At 41.0% G+C, this 27,214-nt stretch overlaps 1 long non-coding RNA gene across 2 annotated transcripts in view; it reads left to right on the top strand.

Moving 5' to 3' along the window:
- Positions 1 to 25,340, top strand: part of LOC127488514 (uncharacterized) — a 52,275-nt gene extending 26,935 nt beyond the window's left edge. For both annotated transcript variants that reach the window (XR_007916253.2, XR_007916252.2), the window contains exons 2-3: positions 19,560 to 19,749; positions 22,804 to 25,340. This is a non-coding gene — a long non-coding RNA (uncharacterized lncRNA). The remainder of the gene's footprint in view (positions 1 to 19,559; positions 19,750 to 22,803) is intronic.
- The last annotated feature ends 1,874 nt before the right edge of the window (positions 25,341 to 27,214 follow it).

The raw sequence follows: 27,214 nt of genomic DNA, 5'->3' as shown, positions 1-27,214 counted from the left end.
GATAATGCTCCTAGGAAAAGCAGCAGATAGTCCAAGTGCTTGGGCCCTTGCACTCACATGGAAGACCTAGGAAAGGCTCCTGACTCTTGGCTTCAGCCTGGCCCAGCCCCAGCCATTGTGGCTGTGGGGAGCAACCCGGACTGGACTGAGTTACTGGAATTAAGACTTATTCTATGCATCTGCTCTCCCACAATATGGCGCTGGGAGAGAAGAAAACAGCTTCTACACAGCTGCTTCCAGTTCAGCCAATAAACTGTAGGACTTGCTCCTGATTGGAGGAGAGCAGCGTACTCGGCGTGTGGGCAGCTGAGTTGGGATTGGCGGAGGAGGACTATAAAGGAGGAGAGAGACGGCATGCACCAGGAACATCTAAGGGGAACACCTAAGGGGAACACCTGTGCAGCCCCCGAGAGAGCCGGCCGGCGGTGTGCCGCTCCCCTGCGGAAGTGGGGAATGTGGCCAGGGGGAACTGCCCTTCCACGGAGGTGGAAGGGTCAGTAGCCAACCTGGGAAGAACCAGCAGCAAACCCGGGGAGGGCCGAGCAGACGAAAGAACAGCGCAGGGTCCTGTGTCGTTCCTCCATGAAGAGGGGGAGCGACAGTGGCCATTTGGGGAGTGAACCAATGGATGGAAGATCTCTCTGTCTCTGTCTGTCTCTGTAACTTTGACTTCTAAATAAATAAATAAATTTTTAAAAAAAAATCCTCTATAATCATATGGAATAAAGGGATGTGTATTTAATAGTGAATTAAGGCCGGCGCCGCGGCTCACTAGGCTAATCCTCTGCCTTGCGGCGCCGGCACACTGGGTTCTAGTCCTGGTCGGGGCGCCGGATTCTGTCCCGGTTGCCCCTCTTCCAGGCCAGCTCTCTGCTGTGGCCAGGGAGTGCAGTGGAGGATGGCCCAAGTGCTTGGGCCCTGCACCCCATGGGAGACCAGGATAACTACCTGGCTCCTGCCATCGGATCAGCGCGGTTCGCCGGCCGCAGTGCGCCGGCCGCGGTGGCCATTGGAAGGTGAACCAACGGCAAGGGAAGACCTTTCTCTCTGTCTCTCTCTCTCTCACTGTCCACTCTGCCTGTCAAAAGAAAATAGTGAATTAAAATGTGCTAAAGTCCATTTCTTGTGAGGGAGAATGACAGGGATATTACATAATTTCATGCCTTACAGAAAATCATAGTTAGCATATTATAACCTAAAGGTTAGATATATAATTTATATTGACTACCCATTTAAGTTCCTGCTGCCTCAGGAAAATTACTAAACATGGTAACTATACTGGTCTGATTGATTCCAAGCCCCTTCAATCAGAATCTGCCTTGCCAGTGGTTCTGCATACCAGGTCCCTCAACTTAATCCATAAACCTTTCTCCAAACCCCAAGGTCAGAGGCGCAATTTTGAGTCATCTCTTTTGCCCCCTCTTGGCCATTATTAAATCTTTCTCCTCTCAAAACACCAGCATCATAGAGTGTGATGAGAATCAACATGCAGTGCATCTACTTCTTTCTGTAACATAATCTATGTCCAAACTAAAAGAGGGAGTAAACTGAAGTTACAGTAAAATGGCTGTGGGGCAGCTGTTGTGGCACAGAATATTAAGCTCCTGCTTGCAATGCCCACATCCCATAGCAAGGTTCTGGTTCAATTCCTGGCTCCTCTGCTTCTGATCCAGCTTCCTGGTAATGCATTCTGGGAGGAAGCACATGATGGCTCAAGTGCTTGGGTTCTTGCCACCCACAGGGGAGACTGGGATGGAGTTCTGGGCTCCCGACTTCTGCTTAGTTCAGCCCAAGCTATTGCAGCCATTTGGGGAGTGAAGCAGCAGATGAAAGATTTCTTTCTCTCTTTCTCTTTCTTGCCTCCAAGTAGATGAAAATAAAAATAAATTAGTTAATTAAAAAAACTAAGATGACAGAAATAGGTTCAAACATAACAGTATCATAATAAATGTGATTAGACAATTCACTTGTTGTTTTTATTTGAAAATTAAATTGTAATATTTCCAAAAGTTGTGCACTTCAGAATAAAACAACATAAAAAGGTTGAAACAAGAGATGGAAAGAAAAATTTGTGCCAGGTAACTGTAACCCAAAAGAATATTTGTTTATTATTTATTATTAGACAAAATAATATTTTAAAAATCCATTAATATGCAAAAGGAATAATTATCCAAGAAGCTACATCAACATAAGCTTGTGTGCACTTGACAATACAGCCTTGAAAATTAAAAAACAAAACCAGACTGGATTATAAGAAGAAATAGAAATTTAGTCAGTCTTGACAAAGAAACATATGCATACAAGTTTTAGCAGAGAGAATTTAATGAACAGGCTGTTTTCAGAGGCGTGTACAGGGTCAAAGGAACAAGACAGGTTGGCTAAGTTGGGAGACCTGGAAGAAGCTCCTGGCTCCTGGCTTCAGACCGGCATAGCTCTGGTGGTTGCGGCCAATTGGAGAGTGAATCATTGGATGGAAGACCTCTCTCTCTCTGCCTCTCCTCTCTCTCTCTGTGTTACTCTGACTTTCAAATAAATAAATCAATCTTAAAAAAAAAGGAAACTTATAGGTCAAGTGACCAAAAATTAGTCAGATAGTTCAGTAGACTTTTGCAATACAAGTTTAATTTGATGGATGTTGGGTATTTGTGTGTACAGAAAGATGGAAAGAGAGCCTGCCCTCAACAGAGAGAGAATATACATTACTTCTGAGCATATATATTTACAATGGGATATTTATAAAAGTTTACTATATACAAGTACTAGGTCACAAGAGGATCAAGTGCTAAAGACATGATAGTCATAAAGCACATGGTAATTCAATTAGAAATTAGCATTACAAGATGGACTTGCATGTACTGATTCATTTACATAAAATGATCCTCAAAATATATTTTCTAAGTGGAAAGAACAGGGGTGGAATGTAATTTATATTCTGCTAATATTTGTATAAAATAATCTTTCTCAGAAATTATCTATATACTCAAAAAACTATCAACAGTGGTTATCTCTGGGGTGAAAGTGTAACATCTTTTTGTGCCTGGGGTATTCTGAAATTTATACTATTTTTAGCATTCCTAAAATACAACAGCAACAACAACAAGAAACTCTTTTTTAAAAAGTGTTGACTGAAATTGAGATATACTATCCTCTGTGTTTTTAGTCTATTATCAAGGCAGATTGTAAAAATTTTAAACAAGATGAAACAGCTACCATGGCTTACCTGATGCTATGCCAAATTTCCACTTACTCTCCTCCCTGATATTTTTCCTACATAGAAAACAATATTATGATTCCAATGTGTCTCTTTCCTTTGACCCCCTAAGGTGGGTGATCTCTGAAAAAAATAAAAGCTCAGCCCTTGAATATAAACAACATTCTTAGGACTTTTGAATATACATGTTTTGCTGTTCTTTGAGATTCTTGCTAGGAATGGCAGTCATTTATAGAGCAAGTAAACATAAAGAACCCAGAGGGCAAATAAAGTTCTCAGAAAAAGAAACTAAATATCAATACTACCCACTGAAATGGTTATCCAGAATGAAACATCTAAATTATCTTTTATATATATATATATATATATATATATATATATATATATGTAATACAATCTTATCATATTTTTAAGCTGAATTCTCCTTGGTCAGAAATAGTTAAAATTCCCTGAATATGTTACCATACCTGACAGTCCTTAACTTGGAGCTTTAAATGTCAATAGTAAAATAATATCTCATCTGACATTTCAAGTGCTAATAAGAGCATTTGAATAGAAAACCCTGCAGTAAACAACAGTTCTTTACACACTTCCTCATACAGGCAGCAATCTACATTGAGAATCACTCTTTGCATAATTCAAACACTGATTCAAATTTATCAAAGAGAACTGGCATGATTGCAAAAAATGGAGCTGCCACTTAATTCCTTGATTATTTTCTTTTTCTTTAAAGACTTATGTATTTATTTGAAAGGCAGAATGACAGAGAGATGGAGAGAGAGAGAGAGAGAGAGAGAGAGAGAGAGAGAGAGAATCATTCATCTATTGGTTCTCTCCTCAAATGCCTACATCAGCCACGGTTAGGCCAGTTGGAAGCTAAGAGCCAGGAACTACATCAGGGTCTCCCATGTGGTTAGCAGGAACTAAAGTACTTGGGTCATCAGTGTTCTCAAGAACATTAGCAGGAAGCTAGATCAGAAGCATAGAGTAGCCAGGACTTGAAACAGTCACTATAAGCAGCACTGATTTGTGCCCTGGCTGCTCCTCTTCTGATACAGCTCTCAGCAATGGTCTGGGAAAGCAGTAGAAGATGGCCCAAGTCCTTGGCTCCTGTACCCACATGGGAGACCCAAGAAGCTCCTGGTTCCTGGCTTCTAATAAACCCAGCTCTGGTAATTGTGGCCATTTGGTGAGTGAACTAGTGGAAGGAAGACCTTTCTCTCTGTCTCTCCCTCTGTCTGTAACTCTACCTTTCAAAATAAATAAATATAATCATTATAAAAAAGAAAGAAAAATGTAATTTTTTTAAAAAGTATTTATTCAGACAGGGTCATAGACAAAGTGTAAGTTCTCACCTCCCTTCAGAGAAAGGTACCTTCTTCTTTGATGGCCCATTCTTTCCACTGGGATCTCACTCGCAGGGATCTTTCATTTAGGTCTTCTTTTTTTTCTTTCTTTTTTTGCCAGAGTTTCTTGGCTTTCCATGCCTAAAATACTCTCATGGGCTCTTCAGCCAGAGCCGAATGCCTTAAGGGCTGACTCTGAGGCCAGAGTGCTATTTAGGACATCTGCCATTCTATGAGTCTGCTGTGTATCCTGCTTCCCATGTTGGATCATTCTCTCCCTTTTTTATTCTATCAGTTAGTATTTTCAGACACTAGTCTTGTTTATGTGATCCCTTTGACTCTTAGACCTATCAGTATGATCAATTGTGAACAGAAATTGATCACTTGGACTAGTGAGATGGCATTGGTACATACAACCTTGATGGGATTGTATTGGAATCCCCTGGCACATTTCTAACTCCACCATTTGGGGCAAGCCCGATTGAGCATGTCCCAAATTGTACATCTCCTCCCTCTCTTATTCCCACTCTTATATTTAACAGGGATCACTTTTCAGTTAAATTTCAACACCTAAGAATAATTGTGTGTTAATTACAGAGTTCAACCAATAGTACAAGAACAAAAAAAAATACTAAAAGGGATAAAGTATTAAATTGTATATCAACAGTCAGGACAAGGGCTGATCAAGTCACTGTTTCTCATAGTGTCCATTGCACTTCAACAGGTTTCCCCTTTAGTGCTTTGACTATGACCCTGTCGGAATAAGATCGAAGTCAGCGAACTCAAAAGGCTTCGGTAGCCTTGGCAACTCATGACTAGAGCCTAGGGAGATTACTATGCCATAAACAAGAGTGTCAAATTGTTAAGTCAACAACAGGAGTCACTGTGTACTTACTCCTCATGTGGGATCTGTCCTAATGTGTTGTCCAATGTGAAGTAATGCTATAACTAGTACTGAAACAGTATTTTACACTTTGTGTTTCTGTGTGGGTGCAAACTAATGAAATCTTTACTTAATATATACTAAATTGATCTTCTGTATATAAAGATAATTGAAAATGAATCTTGATGTGAATGGAATGGGAGAGGGAGTGGGAGATGGGAGGGGTGCGAGTGGGAGGGAATTTATGGGGGGAAGCCATTGTAATCCATAAACTGTACTTTGGAAATTTATATTTACTAAATAAAAGTTAAATAAAATAAAATAAAATAAAAAGTATTTATTTATTTATTTGAAAGGCAGAGTTACAGAGAGGCAGAGGCAGAGAGAGAGAGAGGGAGAGAGGTCCTCCATCTGCCGGTTCATTCCCCAAATGGCAATGGCCAGAGCTAAGCTGATCCAAAGACAGAAGCCAGGAGCTTCCTCCAGGTCTCCCATGCTGGTGTAGAGGCCCAAGGACTTGAGACATCTTCCACTGCTTTCCCTGGCCACAGCAGCAAGCTGGATTGGAAGTGGAGCAGCCGGACTTGAACCAGTGCTCATATGAGATGGTGGTGCTGCAGGTGGCGGCTACACCACAGCACTGGTGAAAAATGTAAATCTTTTCTGTACTGCAAAAGAAACAGTCAGGAGAGTGAAGAGACAACCGACAGAATGGGAAAAAATATTTGCAAACTATGCAACAGACAAAGGGTTAATAACCAGAATCTACAAAGAGATCAAGAAACTCCACAAAAACAAAACCAACAACCCACTTAAGAGATGGGCCAAGGACCTCAATAGACATTTTTCAAAAGAGGAAATCCAAATGGCCAACAGGCACATGAAAAAATGTTCAAGGTCATTAGCAATCAGGGAAATGCAAATCAAAACCACAATGAGGTTTCACCTCACCCCGGTTAGAATGGCTCACATGCAGAAATCTACCAACAACAGATGCTGGCGAGGATGTGGGGAAAAAGGGACACTAACCCACTGTTGGTGGGAATGCAAACTGGTCAAGCCACTATGGAAGTCAGTCTGGAGATGCCTCAGAAACCTGAAGATAACCCTACCGTTCGACCCAGCCATCCCACTCCTTGGAATTTACCCAAAGGAATTTAAATTGGCAAACAAAAAAGCAGTCTGCACTCTAATGTTTATTGCAGCTCAATTCACAATAGCTAAGACCTGGAACCAACCTAAATGCCCATCAACGATAGACTGGATAAAGAAATTATGGGATATGTACTCTTTAGAATACTATACCGCAGTAAGAAACAACGAAATCCAGTCATTTGCAACAAAATGGAGGAATCTGGAACACATCATGCTGAGTGAAATAAGCCAGTCCCAAAGGGACAAATACCATATGTTCTCCCTGATCGGTGACGACTGACTGAACACCAAGAGGGAAACCTGTTGGAGTGAGGTGGACACTATGGGAAATGGTGGCTTGATCAGCATAGCCTTGACTGTTAATGAACAACTAAATACATTATCCCTCTTAGTAGTTTTTTTATCTGTTCTACTTAATATGACTGGTTTAGATCTGTAATTGATGCACAGTTATTCTTAAGTGTTGAAAATTAACTGAAATGTGATCCCTGTTGAACATGGTGGTGAGAATGGGAGAGGGAAGAGATGTATAATTTGGGACATGCTCAGGCTGACTTGCCCCAAGTGGTGGAGTTGGAAGCATACCAGGGGATTCCAATTCAATCCCATCGAGGTGGCATGTACCAATGCCATCTCACTGTTCCAGGTGATCAGTTTCAGTTCACAGTTGGTCATGGTGAAGGGACTGGGAGTCAAAGGGAGCACATAGACAAGTCTAGTACCTGCTAACGCTAACTGATGGAGTAAATAAAGGGGAGAGTGATCCAACATGAGAAGTGAGATACTCAGCAGACTCATAGAATGGCAGATGTCCTAAATAGCACTCTGGCCTCAGAATCAGCCCTAAAGGCATTCGGAGCTGGCTGAAAAGCTCATGAGAGTATTTCAGGCATGGAAAGCCAAGACACTCTGGCAAAAGATCTCTGCGAGTGAGATCCCAGTGGAAAGAACAGGTCATCAAAGAAGGAGGTACCTTTCTCTGAAGGGAGGAGAGAACCTCCACTTTGACTATGACCTTGTCTAAACAAGATAAGAGTCGGAGAACTCAGAGGGCTTCCATAGCCTTGGAAACTCATGACTGGAGCATAGGGAGATTACTGATGCCATAGACAGGAGTGTCAATTGGTAAAGTCAACAACAGGAGTCACTGTGCACTTACTCCTCATGTAGGATCTCTATCCTTAATGTGCTGTACATTGAGATTTAATGCTATAACGAGTACTCAAACAATATATTTCACTTTGTGTTTCTATGGGGGTGCAAACTGTTGAAATCCTTACTTAATGCATACTAAACTGATCCTCTGTAAAAAAAAAAAAAAAGAAATTATCAATTCCCAACTTGACTCTCACTGGGATTAAACATGACAACAGGTCTGCTCTGATTTCATCATCATTTAAAAAAATCATCTATTATTTTTCACTTTATGTTTCTGTGTGGGAGCAAACTGTTGAAATCCATACTTAATGTATACTAAGCTGATCTTCTGTATATTAAGATAATCGAAAATGAATCTTGATGTGAATGGAAGGGGAGAGGGAGTGGGAAAGGGGAGGGTTGTGGGTGGGAGGGATGGTATGGGGGGGAAGCCATTGTAATCCATAAGTCGTACTTTGGAAATTTATATGCATTAAATAAAAGTTTTAAAAAAATCAAAAAAAAAAAAGAATAACATAAAAAAATAAATAAATAAAAAAAATAAAAAAATAAAATAAAATAAAAAAAATCTCACACAACTACTAGCTCCCTCAATCTCCTGGCTCTGGTCACAATGGCCTTTCAGTTTCTTGAAGTTGACATGCTGCAGGTGGTGGCTTTATCCACTACGCCACAGTGCTGGCCCCAGATTTCTTCATCTTTAACTTACAACTTTCATACAAGCAAGTTCATATCTGATTGTATCTTGCCCAGTTTGAGGAACTTCTATGAGAGATAAATTATAGAACTAAGTAATAGAGGAAAAGTAACTGAATGATGCATTTAGATTACTATAGTTGTTCATTGCTATACTGCAAATCTTGCCCATAAGTGAATCTACATTTTACAATAGAAAAAAAAGCTAAAAATATATTTCACCTACACTCTCAACTTTTCATTTAAAAAACTCAAGTCTTGGCCGGCGCCGCGGCTCACTAGGCTAATCCTCCGCCTGCAGCGCCGGCACACGAGGTTCTAGTCCCGGTCGGGGCACTGGATTCTGTCCTGGTTGCCCCTCTTCCAGGCCAGCTCTCTGCTGTGGCCAGGGAGTGCAGTGGAGGATGGCCCAAGTGCTTGGGCCCTGCACCCCATGGGAGACCAGGAGAAGTACCTGGCTCCTGCCATCGGATCAGCGCGGTGCGGCGGCCATTGGAGGGTGAACCAACGGCAAAGGAAGACCTTTCTGTCTCTCTCTCTCACTGTCCACTCTGCCTGTCAAAAAAAAAAAAAAACTCAAGTTTTAAGCCTTTTTATTATTAATTGCTAAAGAATTTTAAAACACTTTTTGTAACTCACACTGTGAATCACTTTTCTTTTTTTTCTTTTATTTTTTTTTTAACTTTTATTTAATGAATATAAATTTCCAAAGTACAGAATATTGATTACAATGACTTCCACCCCATAACGTCCCTCCAACCTGCAACCCTCCCCTTATCCACTCCCTCTCCCCTTCCATTCATGTCAAGATTCATTTTCGATTCTCTTTATATACAGAAGATCAGTTTAGCATACATTAAGTAAAGATTTCAACAGTTTGCTCCCACACAGAAACATAAAGTGAAAAATACTGTTTGAGTACTAGTTATAGCAATAAATCTCAATGTACAGCACACTAAGGACAGAGATCCTACATGAGGAGTAAGTGCACAGTGACTCCTGTTGTTGACTTAACAAATTGACACACTTGTTTATGGCATCAGTAATCACCCGAGGCTCTTGTCATGAGCTGCCAAGGCTATGGAAGCCCCCTGGGTTCACTGACTCTGATCATATTTAGACAAGGCCATGGTCAAAGTGGAAGTTCTCTCCTCCCTTCAGAGAAAGGTACCTCCTTCTTTGATGACCCATTCTTTCCACTGGGATCTCACTCGTGGAGATCTTTCATTTAGGTTTTTTTTTTCCCCCAGAGTGTCTTGGCTTTCCATGCCTGAAATACTCTCATGGGCTTTTCAGCCGGATCCGCATGCCTTAAGGGCTGATTATGAGGCCAGAGTGCTGTTAGGACATTTGCCATTCTATGGGTCTGCTGTGTATCTCACTTCCCATGTTGGACCATTCTCTCCCTTTTTTATTCTATCAGCTAGTATTTGCAGACACTATTCTTGTTTATGTGATCCCTTTGGTTCTTAGTCCTATCATTACGATCAATTGTGAACAGAAATTGATCACTGGGACTAGTGAGATGGCATTGGTACATGCCACCTCTATGGGACTGAATTCGAATCCCCTGGTATGTTTCTAACTCTACTGTTTGAGGTAAGTCAGCTTGAGCATGTCCCGAATTGCACATCTCTTCCCTCTCTTATTCCCACTCTTATATTTAACAGTGATCACTTTTCAGTTAAGTTTCAGCACTTAAGAAGAATTGTGTATTGATTACAGTATTCAACCAAAAGTATTAAGTAGAACAAACAAAAAAAATACTAAGAGGGATAACATATTAAGCTGCTCATCAACAGTCAGGGTGAGGGCTGATCAAGTCACCGTTTCTCATAGTGTTCATTTCACTTTAACAGGTTTCCTTTTTGGTGCTCAGTTAGTTGTCACCTATCAAGGAGAACAAGTGGTATTTGTCCCATTGGGATTGGCTTATTTCACTCAACATAATGTTTTCCAAATTCCTAACAGGGATCACTTTTCAGTTAAAATTTAAACACCTAAGAATAATTGTGCATTAATTACAGAGTTCAACCAATGGTACTAGAATAAAAAAAACTACTAAAATGGATAAAGTATTACATTGTACATCAACCGTCAGGACAAGAGCTGATCAAGTCATTGTTTCTCACAGTGTCCATTTCACTTCAACAAGTTTCCCCTTTGGTGCTGGTTAGTTGTCGCCAATCAGGGAGAACATATGATATTTGTCCCTTTGGGACTGGCTTAATTCACTCAGCATGATGTTTTCCAAATTCCTCCATCCTGTTGCAAATGACTGGGTTTTGTTGTTTTTGACTGCTGTATAGTATTCTATAGAGTATATGTCCCATAATTTCTTTATCCAGTCTACTGTTGATGGGCATTTGGGTTGGTTCCAGGTATTAGCTATTGTGAATTGAGCTGCAATAAACATTAATGTGCAGACTGCTTTTTTGTTTGCCAATTTAATTTCCTTTGGGTAAATTCCAAGGAGTGCAATGGCTGGGTTGAATGGTAGGGTTATCTTCAGGTTTCTGAGGAATCTCCAGACTGACTTCCATAGTGGCTTAACCAGTTTGCATTCCCACCAACAGTGGGTTAGTGTCCCTTTTTCCCCACATCCTCTCCAGCATCTGTTGTTGGTAGATTTCTGAACATGAGCCATTCTAACTGGGGTGAGGTGGAACCTCATTGTGGTTTTGATTTGCATTTCCCTGATTGCTAGTGATCTTGAACATTTTTTCATGTGCCTGTTCGCCATTTGGATTTCCTCTTTTGAAAATGTGTATTGAGGTCCTTGGCCCATCTCTTAAGTGGGTTGTTGGTTTTGATCTTGTGGAGTTTCTTGATTTCTTTGTAGGTTCTGGTTATCAACCCTTTATCAGTTGCATAGTTTGCAAATATATTTTCCCATTCTGTCGGTTGTCTCTTCACTTTCCTGACTGTTTCTTTTGCAGTACAGAAACTTCTCAATTTTATGCAATTCCAAATGTTAATTTTGGCTTTGACTGCCTATGCTTCTGGGGTGGTTTCCAAGAAGTCATTGCCGGTACCTATATCTTGCAGGGTTTTTCCAATGCTCTCTAGTAACTTGGTGGTGTCAGGTTGTAGATTTAAGTCTTTAATCCATGTTGAGTGGATTTTTGTGTAAGGTGAAAGGTAGGGGTCTTGCTTCATGATTCTGCATGTGGAAATCCAATTTTCCCAGCACCATTTATTGAATAGACTGTCCTTTCTCCAGGGATTGGTTTTGGACCCTTGATCAAATATGAGTTGGCTGTAGATGTTTGGGTTGATTTCTGGTGTTTCTATTCTGTTCCATTGGTCTATCCATCTGTTTCTGTACCAGTACCATGCTGCTTTGATTACAACTGCCCTGTAGTATGTCCTGAAATCTGGTATTGTGATGCCTCCAGCTTCGTTTTTGTTGTACAAGATTGCTTTAGCTATTCGAGGTCTCCTGCATCTCCATATAAATTTCAGCATCATTTTTTCTAGATCTGAGAAGAATATCTTTGGTATCTTGATTGGTATTGCATTGAATCTGTAAATTGCTTTTGGGAGAATGGACATTTTGAAGATATTGCTTCTTCCAATCCATGAGCATGGAAGATTTTTCCATTTTTTGGTATCCTCTTCTATTTCTTTCTTTAAGGTTTTGTAATTTTCATCATAGAGATCTTTAACGTCCTTGGTTAAGTTTATTCCAAGGTATTTGATTGTTTTTGTAGCTATTGTGAATGGGATTGATCTTAGAAGTTCTTCCTCAGCCATGGCATTGTCTGTGTATACAAAGCTGTTGATTTTTGTGCATTGATTTTATATCCTGCTACTTTGCAAAAATCTTCTATGAGTTCCAATAGTCTCTTAGTAGAGTTCTTTGGGTCCCCTAAGTAAAGAATCATATAATCTGCCAAGAGGGATAGTTTGACTTCTTCCTTCCCAATTTGCATCCCTTCAATTTCTTTTTCTTGCCTAATAGCTCTGGCTAGAACCTCCAGAACAATATTAAATAGCAGTGGTGAGAGTGGGCATCCCTGTCTGGTACCAGATCTCAGTGGAAATGCTTCCAGCTTTTCCCCATTCAATAGGATGTTGGCTGTGGGTTTTTCATAGACTGCTTTGATTGTATTGAGGAATGTTCCTTCCAAACCACATTTGCTTAGAGTTTTCATCATGAACGGGTGTTGTATTTTATCAAATGCTTTCTCGGCATCTATTGAGATAATCATATGGTTTTTCTTCTGCAATCTGTTAATGTGGTGTATCACATTGATTGATTTGTGAATGTTGAACCATCCCTGTATACCAGGGATAAATCCTACTTGGTCTGGGTGGATGATCTTTCTGATGTGTTGTTGCATTCTATTGGCCAGGATTTTATTGAGGAATTTTGCATCTATGTTCATCAGGGATATTGGTCTGTAATTCTCTTTCAATGCTGCATCTTTTTCCGGCTTAGGAATTAAGCTGATGCTGGCTTCATAGAAAGAATTTGGGAGGATTCCCTCTTCTTCAATTGTTCTAAATAGTTTGAGAAGAATTGGAGTTAGTTCTTCTTTATATGTCTGGTAGAATTCAGCAGTGAATCCATCTGGTCCTGGGTTTTTCTTTGTTCAGAGGGCCTTTATTACTGTTTCAATTTCTGTCTCAGTTATGGTTCTGTTTAGGTTTTCTATGTCTTCCTGGTTCAATTTAGGTAGGTTGCATGTGTCCAGGAATCTATCCATTTCTGATAGGTTTCCCTGTTTGCTGGCATACAAGTCCTTGTAGTAATTTCTGGTGATTCTTTTTATTTCTGTGGTGTCTGTTGTTACGTTTCCTGTTTCATCTCTGATTTTATTGATTTGGGTCTTTTCTGTTTTTAGTTAGTTGGACCAATGGGGTGTCAATTTTGTTTATTTTTTTTTTTTTTCAAAAAACCAGCTCTTCGCTTGGCTGATTTTTTGTAATGTTTTTTTGGATTCAATCCTGTTGATTTCTTCTCTGATTTTAATTATTTCTCTTCTCCTACTAGATTTGGGTCTGGTTTGCTGCAGTTTTTCTAGATCCTTGAGATGCATTGAAAGCTCATTTATTTGGTGCCTTTCCAATTTCTTGATGTAGGCACCTATTGCTATAAACTTTCCTCTTAACACTGCTTTTGCTGCGTCTCATAAGTTTTGGTATGTTGTGCTGTTATCCTCATTTACTTCCAGAAAATTTTTGATTTCTCTTTTAATTTCTTCGATGACCCATTGTTCATTCAGGAGCATGTTGTTCAATCTCCATGTCTTTGTGTATGCTCTAGGGATTCCTGAGTTGCTAATTTCCAACTTTATTCCTTTATGGTCTGAGAAGCTGCATGGTATGATTCTAATTCTTTTGAATTTGCTGAGACTTGCTTTATGGCCTAGTATGTGGTCAATCCTAGAGAAGGTTCCATGTACTGCTGAGAAGAATGTATAATCATTAGCTGTAGGATTGAAAGTTCTGTATATATCTGTTAGATCCATTTGGGCTATAGTGTCGTTTAAATCTACTGTTTCCTTGTTCATCTTCTGTCCTGTTGATCTGTCTATTTCTGAGAGTGGAGTATTGAAGTCCCCCAGTACTATTGTATTGGGGTCTAAGTCTCCCTTTAAGTCCGTTAACAAATCTTTTAGATAAACCGGTGCTCTGTAGTTAGGTGCATATACATTGATAATTGTTATATCTTCTTGTTTTTGATCCCTTAATCATTATGTAGTGCCCCTCTTTGTCTCTCTTAACAGTTTTTGTGGTAAAGTTTATTTTGTCCTATATTAAGATGGCTACGCCTGCTCTTTTTTCATTTCTGTTGGCATGGTATATCTTTTCCCAGCCTTTCACTTTCAGTCTGTATGGATCTTTATTGGAAAGATGTGTTTCTTGTAAGCAGTAAATAGATGGGTTTTGTTCCTTAAGCCAATCAGCCAATCGGTGTCTTTTACCTGGACAGTTCAGGCCATTAATGTTCAATGTGACTAATGATAAGTGGTAACTTTGCCCTGCCATTTGCCAAAGATAAGTTCTAATATATGCTTTGAATTCCCTGTGATCTTTTGCTATGAGGTTTCCTTCCTTTACCTTCTTTCATATTGATGACCGTTGTTTCTGTGTTTCCGTGTGTAACACATCTTTAAGCATATTTTGCAGGGCTGGACAAGTGGCGACAAATTCTTTCAATTTCTGTTTGCTATGAAAAGTCTTTATTTCACCTTCATCCACAAATGAGAGCTTTGCAGGATATAATATTCTGGGCTGGCAGTTTTTCTCTCTTAGTACCTGGGCTATATCTCGCCATTCCCTCCTAGCTTGTAGGGTTTCTGATGAGAAGTCTGCTGTGAGTCTGATTGGAGATCCTCTGAGAGTAATCTGACATTTCTCTCTTGCACATTTTAGGATCTTTTCTTTATGTTTCACTGTGGTGAGTTTGATTACAACGTGTTTTGGTGAGGATCTCTTTTGGTCATGTTTACTAGGGGTTCTATGGGTTTCCTGTACTAGGATGTCTCTGTCCTTCTCCAAACCCTGGAATTTCTCTGCTAGTATCTCACTAAAAAGGCCTTCTAATCCTTTCTCCCTCTCCATGCCTTCAGGAACTCCTAGAACCCGAATGTTGGTTTTTTTAATAGTATCCTGCAGATTCCTGACAATATGTTTTAGATTTCTAATTTCCTCTTCTTTTCTTTGGTCTGACTGTATCCTTTCCTGTTCTCTGTCTTCTAAGTCCGAAATTCTCTCTTCTGCTTCACCCATTCTGTTTGTAAGGCTCTCTATTGTATTTTTCATTTGATCTATGGAATTCTTCACTTCATTATGATTTCTCGTCACTATCACAGTTTCCTGTTGTACTAGTTGTTTCGTTTCATTTTGATTCCTCCTTAATATTTCATTTTCACGAGAGAGATTTTCTATCTTGTCCATTAAGGATTTCTGTAGTTCAAGAATTTGTTTTTGAGAACTTCTTAATGTTCTTATCAATTTTTTGAGATCTGCTTTTTGTATTTCTTCTATCTCATCATCTTCATAATCTTGAATTGGGGTGTCATTTTCATTTGGGGGCATCATGGTGACTTCCTTGCTTTTATTACCTCTGTTTTTGTGTTTGTTATTTGGCATATTGGAGATATTTGGTTTCTTCACTGTGGTGCTTTTTCTTGTTATACTAAGACTCTAGATTAAGTGGACTGCCTGTTTTTGATGGAGCCTTAGAGGCTTGAGATGGGTGTGGCCTGAGAGCTCTGTTTGGTGTGCCAAAGGTGGTAGATCTCTCTCTCTCTCTCTTTCTTTTTTTGATTCAAAAGGGAAGTAATTCCACACAGCTGAATGAAGTTTGAGGTAGTTAGCAGGCAAATGATACACCCACAGGAGCCAGAGATCGGAAGCTCTTTCCCAAGGACCACACAGGGAATCTGTTCTGCCCTCAGGGTGGGCTCAGATTCTCCTTCAGTCTCCCACTGGGTTGCCAAAGTTACAGAATTGTAGCATCTCTGGAGAGTACTCACGTGAATTCTGTGAGTTCTCTCCCCCACCGTCTCTTTTTTCACAGTCTCAGTTCAGTAGCACCACAAATTTACTAGGTCCTAATCTCCTGTTAATTCGCCCCGCCCAGAGTCAGGTTTTTCTGCTAGGCTCAGGGCCGGTGCAGACCTGAGGTCGCTCTGCTTATGACGTATGTCCAAGATGGCACCTGCTCTTTGTCTTGCTCGCCCTTGAGAGGTGAGCGGAGAGAGAGAAACCCGTGTCCGTACCAGTCACCTTTTTTTTTTCTCTCTCTCTCTCTCTTCCAGTTAGCCTGGTGAACTTTTCCCCCCCGGGGGTCGTTCCCTCTAGTCTCCTCTCTCCGCTTGCCTGCCAGTGTCTCGGGCTATTGAGGTTCGGCTCACCTCGCGTTCCAGCGCTGGTGTGTTGAGTCTGCCACTGGTGTCCCGAACTGTGGGCTCCCACGCTCTCCACGCAGGTCCACTGTGAATCACACGTTCCAGAAGTTTCTTCTGCTGTTTCCTCCCCTACTCTTCCTTGAATCTGCAGTATCTCCACTTTTATTAAACTGTCTCTCCCCGGACTATCAGTGTGCTCCCTTCCTATTCCGCCATCTTGCCTCCTCCTGTGAATCACTTTTCTTGAGGAATCTCTTTGCCAGTTCTTTTGCCTATACACATTTTATTAGTCATTGAACCTAAACCTGATTATATTTTTTCAACCCTTTTTTTTAAAAAAAAAAATCACAATTCCTGTGGCCGGTGCTGTGGCTCACTTGGTTAATCCTCTGCCTACAGCTCTGGCATCCCATATGGGCACCGGGTTCTAGGCCCGGCTGCTCCTCTTCCAGTCCAGCTCTCTGCTGTGGCCCGGGAGGGCAGTGGAGGATGGCCCAAGTGCTTGGGCCCTGCACCCGTGTGGGAGACCAGGAGGAAACACCTGGCTCCTGGCTTCCGATCGGCACAGCGCCAGCTGCAGTGGCCATTTGGGGGGTGAACTAACAGAAGGAAGACCTTTCTCTCTCTCTCTCTCACTATCTATATCTCTACCTGTCAAATAAATTTTAAAATTTTTTTTAAAAAATCACAATTCCTCTCTGACAAATTTAGCTTCAAAATGTCATTAAGTAAGTTAATATTAATGCATATAGTTGTAGGGGAAACAAATAAAAAAATTCAGCAAAATAAAGCCTGAGTATCTGTAAAGATTTAGGAGAAAAGTATGGAGTAAAATTTAAGAATTAGTCAAAACTCTTAACAGCACCATGAGGAAGCCCAAATGGAAAAGTAAGCAGCAAATTCTAAAATACTAACAGTAAAAAGTTTCCATAAAGCTCTTATTTGAAGAGCTCAATGAAAGGTTTGTCACAGTACGGCTACCCTGAAAAACCCACCTCAGTCAGACACACATGGGCACATGAACAGCTCTTGAAAAGTCTGTTTATGCAGAGGAACAACTCTTTTTTTGTTCTAGAACTCTGGCTCTCTGCCTGGAAGAACAGCTTTCAGACCTATTCTCCTTTGGAACTTCAACATTTTTTGTTAATAACATTTTGACATCTTTCTATTTGGCTAATAAGTGACTTCTACCCAGAAAGCAAGCACTTTAAAGAAGCTAAAGTTAAAAGACCCTCTCCTTAGTACTGCAAATTCTGGAAAATAACAGCAGACACAGTATTCTTTAGCAATGCATCATAATGAAACACTACCTCCAGAAGAATTTAGATAAATACATGTACCTGTAATATCTAGCTACCCACAGAAATTTCAAGTAGCATAATGAGGAAATGGGGTAGCGGTGCTGAGGAAACCGTAGAGAAAAACTATTTCATCCTCCTAGTGGCTTTATGGTTTCTTGAAACTAGCAGAAAATGTTACTCCTGACCTACCTTAGGTGTATGTGAACAAAGGATAGTCTTTCAGAAACTAGACCACATTTGGAGCTGCAGGGCACCCATTCACAGGAGCTGGTTGGCCAAACTCCAGAGCAGCTAGTATGAGAGGAGTGAGGAGGAGACTGGTTCAGAATTTAAGGAGGTACCCACTCTCAGGGCTGCCCTACACTTCCATGACCCTGAGAGTGAGTGCCTCCTTAAGTCCTGAGCCTTCAGCTGGCACCTCACTCAGCTCATCCTTCTGGGGGTGGGACAACATGTGGTACTTATTCAAGTCTACAACAACCCTAGGAAATAGATTCATAATCACCTTAATTTTACAGACAGGGAAACTGAGGCTAAAAAATTAATGACTTGTCCTGTTATTCCATTAGTAAATAGGGTATCAAGACATGAACATAGGCCTCCTCCCTTTAGCACTGGCATCCTTCCACTCAGTGCTTAGCTGTTATGCCACTCACGTACAGCTTCTCGTCAAATCCTAAAGTGATGTCCTCCACTAGGCACCATGGAAATGTTCAGCATACAGGTTCATGAACACAAACTAAAATACTCTGGAAGTTACAATGAACTTATTCTCCACCTAAGTATTCATCCAATCTCTATTAACAATCTGCACCAACAATTACACCTTTCTAACAAAAATATTTCTTAACTCATCATTTGTAAAAACATACACTGACATGTTTCATGTGGCTTTTGAACAAGACTTAATTACACCTCTCAGAGTCTGTTCCATGTCATCCAAATGTATTATATTCTCTTCAACATAGGGTCCAAATAAAAATCAGCCCATCATAGGGCCATATTTTAATAAACAAAAATTTTCTGTGGAAAAACGTGTTCAAAATAAAACACTGATTTGGAGATAATACAATTCATTGTTTTCCAACTAAGTTTTGCCACAAAAGGAAATATAAGATTTTGGTTACATAGTAATGTTTTTTTAAGATTATCTTTTTTGTTTAATTAAAATACTGACCTAAAAGGTTTTTGAAACACAAAATGATAAAAAAAAATTTTTTTAAATCCCTGGAGAGTGGAATTAATTCTGTGAAAAAGAGGTTTTCAATTTAAGAAAAAGGGGGAAGGAAATGTATGTTCTGCATTTGGATTTTTTCAGGTAAGCAAAGTGACCCAACTAGAAGTGGCCTGTCATGACCAGATACAGGACCTGTATCTCCTGATCCCCAGTTCAGAGCACTATCCCTGAACCCTGCTGCTTTCTGATAATGTTATCAGGTGATCTCACCTTTATGCTGAAAACAAGTCAAAAATATTGCACAATTCAATTTTTATTTTCTTAGTAAACACGTGGAATAACTTTCATCTACAATTCAAATCTTCTCCCTTCCCCAGATTAAAAAGATACAGCAGCTTTAATCACATTTCTCTGTAATTGTTGGGTATCCTATGCTACTTTGTACAGTGAAAAAAAATTCCTGTGGAAACATAAAAATCACAAAAAGGACTTAGGGATTTTGTCACATTAAGGTTACTTTTTCTTCTTGGTCTGATATCTCCTCCTGTATTTTTTTCTCACAATGCTGATATTCATCAAAGTTGCACCAGGTGGAAAAGTAAGGATGGATTTCAAAAGTGCTTTGCACCAAAATAAGCTTACTTTTAATTTTATTTTTAAGACAGAAAGATTGAAAGAGAGAGAGAAAAAAAGCCAGGACCTCCATCTGAGTTCCTACAAGTGTGTCAGAGATCCATGTACTTGAGCCATCATTTGCTGTCTCCCAGGGTGTGCATTAGGAGGAAGTTGGATCAGAGTGGAGTAGTGGAACTTGGACCAGGCATGCTGATGTGAGATGTGGGCATTCCAAGTAGCAAAGTGGCGACTCTTCTGCTGTACCAGACACCCACCCCTTCATGAACTTTTTGAAATGCCCTAGTACGTTATGTCATTCAATCTTCACAAGGACCTTGGGAGGTAGGCACTTTTCTTATTCCCATTTTTCACATGCAGAAAATGACTTGCCAAATGACTGAACTGAGATCACAAAGCTAGTACATGTCAAAAACCAGAATCTGAACTGAGGCTGTCTAACTCCAAAAACCCACAGGAAGAAAAAATTGCTCCCTTCTGTTTCTGAAAGTTCTTTTGCTACTTTACCCCATCAAAATAGAATGGAATAGGAATTGTCAAGTCTGTATCAAGGACAAATAATCCCATGATGACTAAAGTCCCCTAGAAATACTGTCTTCATAAAGCCTCCACAAGACAGGTGACCACAGCTGGAAGGCAAATTTCAGTTCAAGAGCAAGAAAAGGTACCACGCAAAGGCAAGATAAAGAATGGACACTAACAGAACAATTATCATGAAAATGGTAAAGAAAAAATTATTTACTAGTAGGAATAATAGCTACAAAATAAATTGTGATGAAATGTTGATGGCCTCATTGCTGAGTTCCACAAAACCTTCCGATAGTTTTCTAGATCCACCTTTAACTGTTATTTCCAATGGCATAAATTGTAAAAAAAAAAAAAATGTCCACAAAAGGAAAAGTATTAGCATTTTAAGACATACATTATAAATTAGACTTTACATACTGAGGGTTCTTTGTATAACTAGTTCAATAGTAATGTAATATTTTTTGTTCAAGGTACAATTCACCTAACATAAATTAACTATTAACCACTTTAGAATTTCATTATTTTATTTTATTCTTATCATTTATTTTAAAAGTAGAGTGAAAGAGGCCGGCGCCGCGGCTCACTAGGCTAATCCTCCACCTGCAGCGCCAGCACACTGGATTCTAATCCCTGTCGGGGCGCCAGATTCTGTCCTGGTTGCCCCTCTTCCAGGCCAGCTCTCTGCTGTGGCCAGGGAGTGCAGTGGAGGATGGCCCAAGTGCTTGGGCCCTGCATCCGCATGGGAGACCAGGAGAAGCACCTGGCTCCTGCCTTCGGATCGGCGCGGTACGCCGGCCACAGCAGCCATTGAAGGGTGAACCAACGGCAAAGGAAGACCTTTCTCTCTCTCTCTCTCTCTCTCTCTCTCTCATTATCCACTCTGCCTGTGGAAAAAAAAAGTGAAAGAGAGAAAGGGAGAGAGAGAGATATCTTCCATTTGCTGGTTCACTCCCCAAATGCCTGCAACAACCAAGGATAGGCCAGGTCAAGACCAGGAGCCAGTAACTTCACATGGGTCTCCCAAGTGGGCAGCAGGAATCCAGGTACCTGTTCCATCATCTGCTGCCTTCCAGGTACATTAGAAAAAAGCTGGATTGGCTGGGGGTTGCAGCACCAGCATCCCATGTGGGCACTGGTTCAAGACCCGATTGTTCCATTTCCAATCCAGCTCCCTGCTATTAGGCCTGGGAGAGCAGCAGAAGATGGCTAAAGTACCTGGGCCCCTGGAGAGTGAACCAGCAGGTGGAAGATCTCTCTCTCTCTCCTTCTCTCACTGTAGATCTGTCTTTCAAATAAATAAATAAATCTTTTTAAAAAGAAAGAGGGGGGCCAGCGCCATGGCTCACTTGGTTAATCCTCTGCCCGCGGCGCTGGCATCCATATGGGCGCTGGGTTCTAGGCCCAGTTGCTCCTCTTCCAGTCCAGCTCTCTGCTGTGGCCTGGGAGGGCAGTGGAGGATGGCCCAAGTGCTTGGGCCCCTGCACCCACATGGGAGACCACGAAGAAGCCCCTGGTTCCTGGCTTCAGATTGGCACAGCACCGGCCATAGCGGCCATTTGGGGAGTGAACCAACAGAAGGAAGACCTTTCTTTCTGTCTCTCTCTCTCTCTCTCTCTCACTGTCTATAACTCTACCTGTCAAATTAAAAAAAAAAAGAGAGAGAGAGAGAAAGAAAAAAAGAGAGAGGGAGGGAGGGAGGGAATGAAAGCTGGATTGGAAGTGCAAAGTAGCTGGAAATCAAATTGGCACTCTAATTTAGTAATCAGGCATCACAAGTGGTGGCTTAAACTACTGCATCACAATATCTGCCACAAATGAACCATTTTAAAATCAACAGTTCAATGGCATTCATTATACTGTACAGTTACCATAATATTGTACAGTTATCATCACTAGTTCCAAGATTAGCTTTCATAACACCAAAAGACAATCCTACACCCCTACTAATGCAGTGCTGGAGAAATACTCTTAGTAAGTCCAGAAAAACAGAAGAATGAGAGATTAAAAACTTCCAGTGATATGGCTAGCAGTTGTAAGTCACTAATTCATGAACTTAAGAGAAACAAAATGTTTTTAAAATCTTATTAACAGGGGCCAGTGCTGTGGTGTAGTAGGCTATGCCTCTACCTGCGACACTAACATCCCGTATGGGCACTGGTTCATGTCCTGGCTGCTCCTCTTCTGATTCAGCTCTCTGTTTATGTCCCGGGAAAGCAGCCTGCAACCAAGTAGGAGACCTGGAAGAACCTCTTGGCTCCTGGCTTCAGATTGGCCCAGTTCAAGCTGTTGCAGCCATTTGAGGAGTGAATCAGCAGATGGAAAGACCTTTCTCTCTGTCTCTCCCTCTATCTATAACTCTACCTCAAATAAATAAATATTTTTAAAAAAATCTTATTAACAAATATTTTGTTAAAAGATTATAATGGCTGGCAATGTGGCGTAGTGGGTAAAGCCACCGCCTGCAGTGCCGGCATCCCATACAAGTTCAAGACCTGGCTGCTCCACTTTTGATCCAGCTCTCTGCTATGGCCTGGGAAAGCAGTAGAAGATGGCCCAACTCCTTGGGCCTCTGGACCTGTGTGGGAGACCTGGAAGAAGCTCCTGGATCCTGGCTTCTGATGGGCACAGCTCTAGTCAATGCGGTCAATTGGGGAGTAAACCATCAGATGGAAGACCTATCTCTCTCTCTCTGCCTCTCCTTCTCTCTCTGTGTAACTCTTTCAAATAGATAAATAAATCTTTAAAAAAAAAAGTTTAAAAGTACTTGTGCTGAATATTGGATACGGTGGTGGTATGGCCAAGATGTGGAAGGTAGCAAAAATTAATACAATCTGGTTTTTGTCTTTACAGGAGCTTGCAATCTAATGAAGAATTGAGATGTCAGAAAATGGTACAAAGCAAACAAAAGAAAAGAGTGTAGAGGAAAAAGGGATAAGATACCAAAAGAAGGTGACAGGAAATCTATTTGTTGTTTAGATCAAGAAGTCTTGTGCTTGGACCAATGATGATTTGCCCTTTCAGTCTATGAAGAGGAGCCAGATAAACTGCTGAAATAGATGAGGATGTTACATGAGCCCATGAACTGAATCCCCACTCTCCAGGAGTGAATAATGAGATAGTTCAAGTTTCATGTTACTACAGGTCTTTGTTGTGCTATGGTATGCAGATTTTCTCACAAAACAGTATAGGCCAAATCCAAGAGACACAAGGGTAATGTATAAAAAGGAGGAGTTATTTTATTAAAGCTTAATAGCATCATTCAGCTACAGAAGGAATGTGAGCATTTAAAAAGTTTAAAGACGGGGCCGGCGCCGCGGCTCACTAGGCTAATCCTCCGCCTTGCGGCGCCGGCACACTGGGTTCTAGTCCCGGTCGGGGCGCCGGATTCTGTCCCGGTTGCCCCTCTTCCAGGCCAGCTCTCTGCTGTGGCCAGGGAGTACAGTGGAGGATGGCCCAGGTGCTTGGGCCCTGCACCCCATGGGAGACCAGGAGAAGCACCTGGCTCCTGCCTTTGGATCAGCGCGGTACGCCGGCCGCAGCAGCCATTGGAGGGTGAACCAACGGCAAAGGAAGACCTTTCTCTCTGTCTCTCTCTCTCTCACACTATCCACTCTGCCTGTCCAAAAAAAAAAAAAAAGTTTAAAGACGGTGTAGGCACTTGGTCTACAGTTAATACATCCACATCCCATATGAAAGTGCGCGGGTTCAGTTCCCAGCTCTAGCACTAACTCCAGCTTTGTGCTACTGCAGTCCCTGGGAAGCAGCTATGGTGAATCAAGTAATCAGGTTCCTCTCATTCACCTGGATGGTACGGGTCATGTTTTTGGATGGCTTTGACCTTGCTTGTTATGGGCATCTGAAGAATGAACCAGCAGATGGAAGCCATTTGTCTCTCTCTTTCTCTCTGCCTTTCAAATTAATCAATTACTTACATTTAATAAAAGCATATAGAGAATGAGCAAGATAAGTTGGTATGGATACCAATAAAATAAGAATGGGACATAAAGAACAGTATAACATCACTGAAGATACGATGTATAGAAAAGGCATACATTATGAAAGGGAAGAAAATGTAACAGCTGCAGATTAAGCTTCATATTCCACCTCTCCAAGATAAAACAAATCATGCTAAAGAAACGTGATTTGGGGCTGGCACAGTAGATTAATCCTCCGTCTGTGGCGCTGGCATCCCATACGGGCGCTGGTTCTAGTCCCAGCCCCTCCTCTTCCAATCCAGCTCTCTGCTGTGGCCTGGGAGAGCAGTAGAAGATGGTCTAAGTGCTTGGGTCCCTGCACCTGCATGGGAGACCGGGAAGAAGCACCTGGCTCTTGGCTTTGGATCAGTGCCATCTCCAGCCATTGCGGCCATTGGGGGATGAACCAGCGGAAGGAAGACCTTTCTGTCTCTCCCTCTCACTGTCTGTAACTCTACCTCTCAAATAAATATATAAAAATCTTTTTTTAAAAAATAGTTGATTTGTAAATATAGAAGAGATATCTTTCCAGAGAGTTAGATGAAGGTTATCAGCTTTTCACCAAGATGGCACTGAAGGCAAAGAAGGAAGCTCCTGCCCCTACCAAAGCTCAAGCCGAGGCAAAGGCTTTAAAGACCAGGAAGGCAGTGCTGAAGGGCATCCACTGCCACAAAAAATAAAAATAAAGAAATCTGCATATCATCCACATTCTAGCCATCCAAAATGCTACACTTCGGCAGCCCAAATCTCCTTAGCAGAGTACCCCCAGGAGAAACAAGCTTGACCACTATGCCATCATCAAGTTTCTCCTGACCACTGAGTCAGTCATGAAAAAGATAGAAGACAACAACACACTCATGCTCATTGTGGATGTCAAGGTCAACAAGCACCGGTTCAAACAGGCTGTGAAGAAATGTGACCTTGATGTGGCCAAAGTCAACACCCTGATCAGGCCTGACAGAGAGAAGGCGGCCTAAGTTCTACTGGCTCCTGATTAGGATTCTTTGAATGCCCTGCTGGCTAATTCTAAGTGTATGTTTTTTTCACCATAAAAAAAGATTATTGGGAGCCGGCATTGTGGCACAGGGGGTAAAGCTGCCTCCTGCAGTGCCAGCATCCCATATGGGTGTTGGTTTGATTCCCAGCTGCTTCTCTACCAATCTAGTTTCCTGCTAATGAACCTGGGAACACGGCGGAAGATGGCCCAAGTGCTTGGGCCCCTGCACCCACATGGGAGACCCGGAAGAAGCTGCTAGTTCCTGGCTTTGGACCAGACCAGCTCTGGCCATTGCGGCCATTTGGGGAGTAAACCAGTAGATGGAATATCTCTCTATCTCTCCCTCTACCTCTAACTCTAACTTCACCTTTCAAATAAATAAAATAAATCTTAAAAAAGAAAAATTATCAAATAAATGTTAACATTTGAAGGCCTAAAAATTATAACATGTAATTATCATAGAATTCTTAAAGGAATATATATATACACGGCCGGTGCTGTGGCATAGCCAGTGGGGCTGCTGCCTGCAGTGCCAGCATCCCATGTGGGTGCCAGTTCAAGTTCCAGCTGTTCTACTTCTGGTCCAGCTCTCTGCTGTAGCCTGGGAAAGCAGTGGAAGATGGCCCAAGTCCTTGGGCCCCTGCACCCACATGAGAGGCCCAGGGGAAGCTCCTGGCTCCTGGCGTCAGATCTGCACAGTTCCAGCTGTTGTGGCCACTTGAGGAATGAACCAGAGGATGGAAGACTCTCTCTCTCTCTCTTTGCCTCTGCCTCTCTGTAATTCTGCCTTTCAAATAAATAAATAAATCTTTAATATATATATATATAATAAATATAAAATAATGAACCTGAATATTGAAATAGTCTTTAAGAGCCTACAGGAAATAAAAGAATAAACACAACTAGTTTATATTAATATAATGCAAGCTATAAGTATCTTAAAATGTTTTGTTTAACAAATAATGATTCTGTAATGAAGATGTTCAGAATATGGAAGCAACTACCATTGCGTGGGTTGTGAATAAGTGTTTTGCAGTGACTAATCAAAATTAAGGGAAAGAAGTGAATCATAGTTCTAAAGAAAGAGCTTACAGGTCTTATTTACAGAAAGAAAGAAAGATGAACAAATCACCATCATGAAAATAGACTCAGAAAGCAAAAATATGAAGAACTGTAGATATGTAAGAAGTCAGGAGAACTGGGCATATATGAGCATAAAAACTGAATTTATGATCAATGGAATTTTTCTGTTTTCATGATGGATGGACAGTTATAAATAGATGTAAAATATAAGTATATTTGAAATAAAACATACGAAAACCAAATGAGTTAATGGAGATGAAATTGCTTTAAAACGTATTGGCCTGTGCTCACTTCGGCATTACATATATTAAAAAAGTATTGGCCGTTAGACAAAGAAAAGGCTTTACTTAACTGAAGCATAGCAGTCATGGGCTTTCTCAAGCCCAGAGAGGAAACAAGCATTTAACTGGCTCTGCTCAGTTCCCATAAAACATAGCAGTCAGTGGGGGCTTCTCAATGATGATAACCTTCTCAAACTTCAGTGCTGTCTGGAAAAAAAAGAACCTCTTTGTTGTACAAAATCTTCAATTGGTATTTTCTTTTTTAAAATTTTTTTTAAAAGTGTATTTATTTGAGAGGTAGAGTCCAGACAAATAGAGGGAGAGACAAAGGTCTTCCATCTACTGGTTCACTCTCCAAATGTCCGCAATGGCCATAGCTGGGCCTGTCTGAAACCAGTGACCATAAGTTTCCTCCAGGTCTCCCACATGGGTGCAGAAACCCAAGCACTTGGGCCATCTTCCACTGATTTCCCAAGCCATAAGCTGGAGCTGGATCAGAAGAGGAGCACCCGGGACATGAATCTACCCATATGGGATGCCGGTGATGCAGGCCAAGGCTTAACCTACTAAGCCACAGTGCTGGTCCCTTCAATTGGTATTTTCACAAATTGAAATACAATTAACAAACCAGAATATTCATCTCTTTAAAATCTGCAATTCAGTATCTTTTTGTATATTCACATAATTATGCAACCATCACCACTCTCTAACGCAACTTTCAAAACAAACTATACCCATTAGTAGTCACTCTGATTCCCCTTTCTTTTCAGCCAGGAATCTTTCTATCTCTGTGAATATGCCTATTCTAGAAATTCCATATGAATGTAATTATATTAGATGTGACTTTTGTTTCCAAGGTTCATTTATATTGTACTATGTATCAGTACTTCATTTTTTTATGGCCAAACAAGATCCCATTGTATAGA

The sequence above is a fragment of the Oryctolagus cuniculus genome, chromosome 2 (assembly GCF_964237555.1).
Source record: "Oryctolagus cuniculus chromosome 2, mOryCun1.1, whole genome shotgun sequence".
In the NCBI taxonomy this organism is placed as follows: Eukaryota; Metazoa; Chordata; class Mammalia; order Lagomorpha; family Leporidae; genus Oryctolagus; species Oryctolagus cuniculus.
The sequence above is the reverse complement of the archived record's forward strand: the minus strand, read 5'-3'. Positions and strand labels throughout refer to the sequence as shown.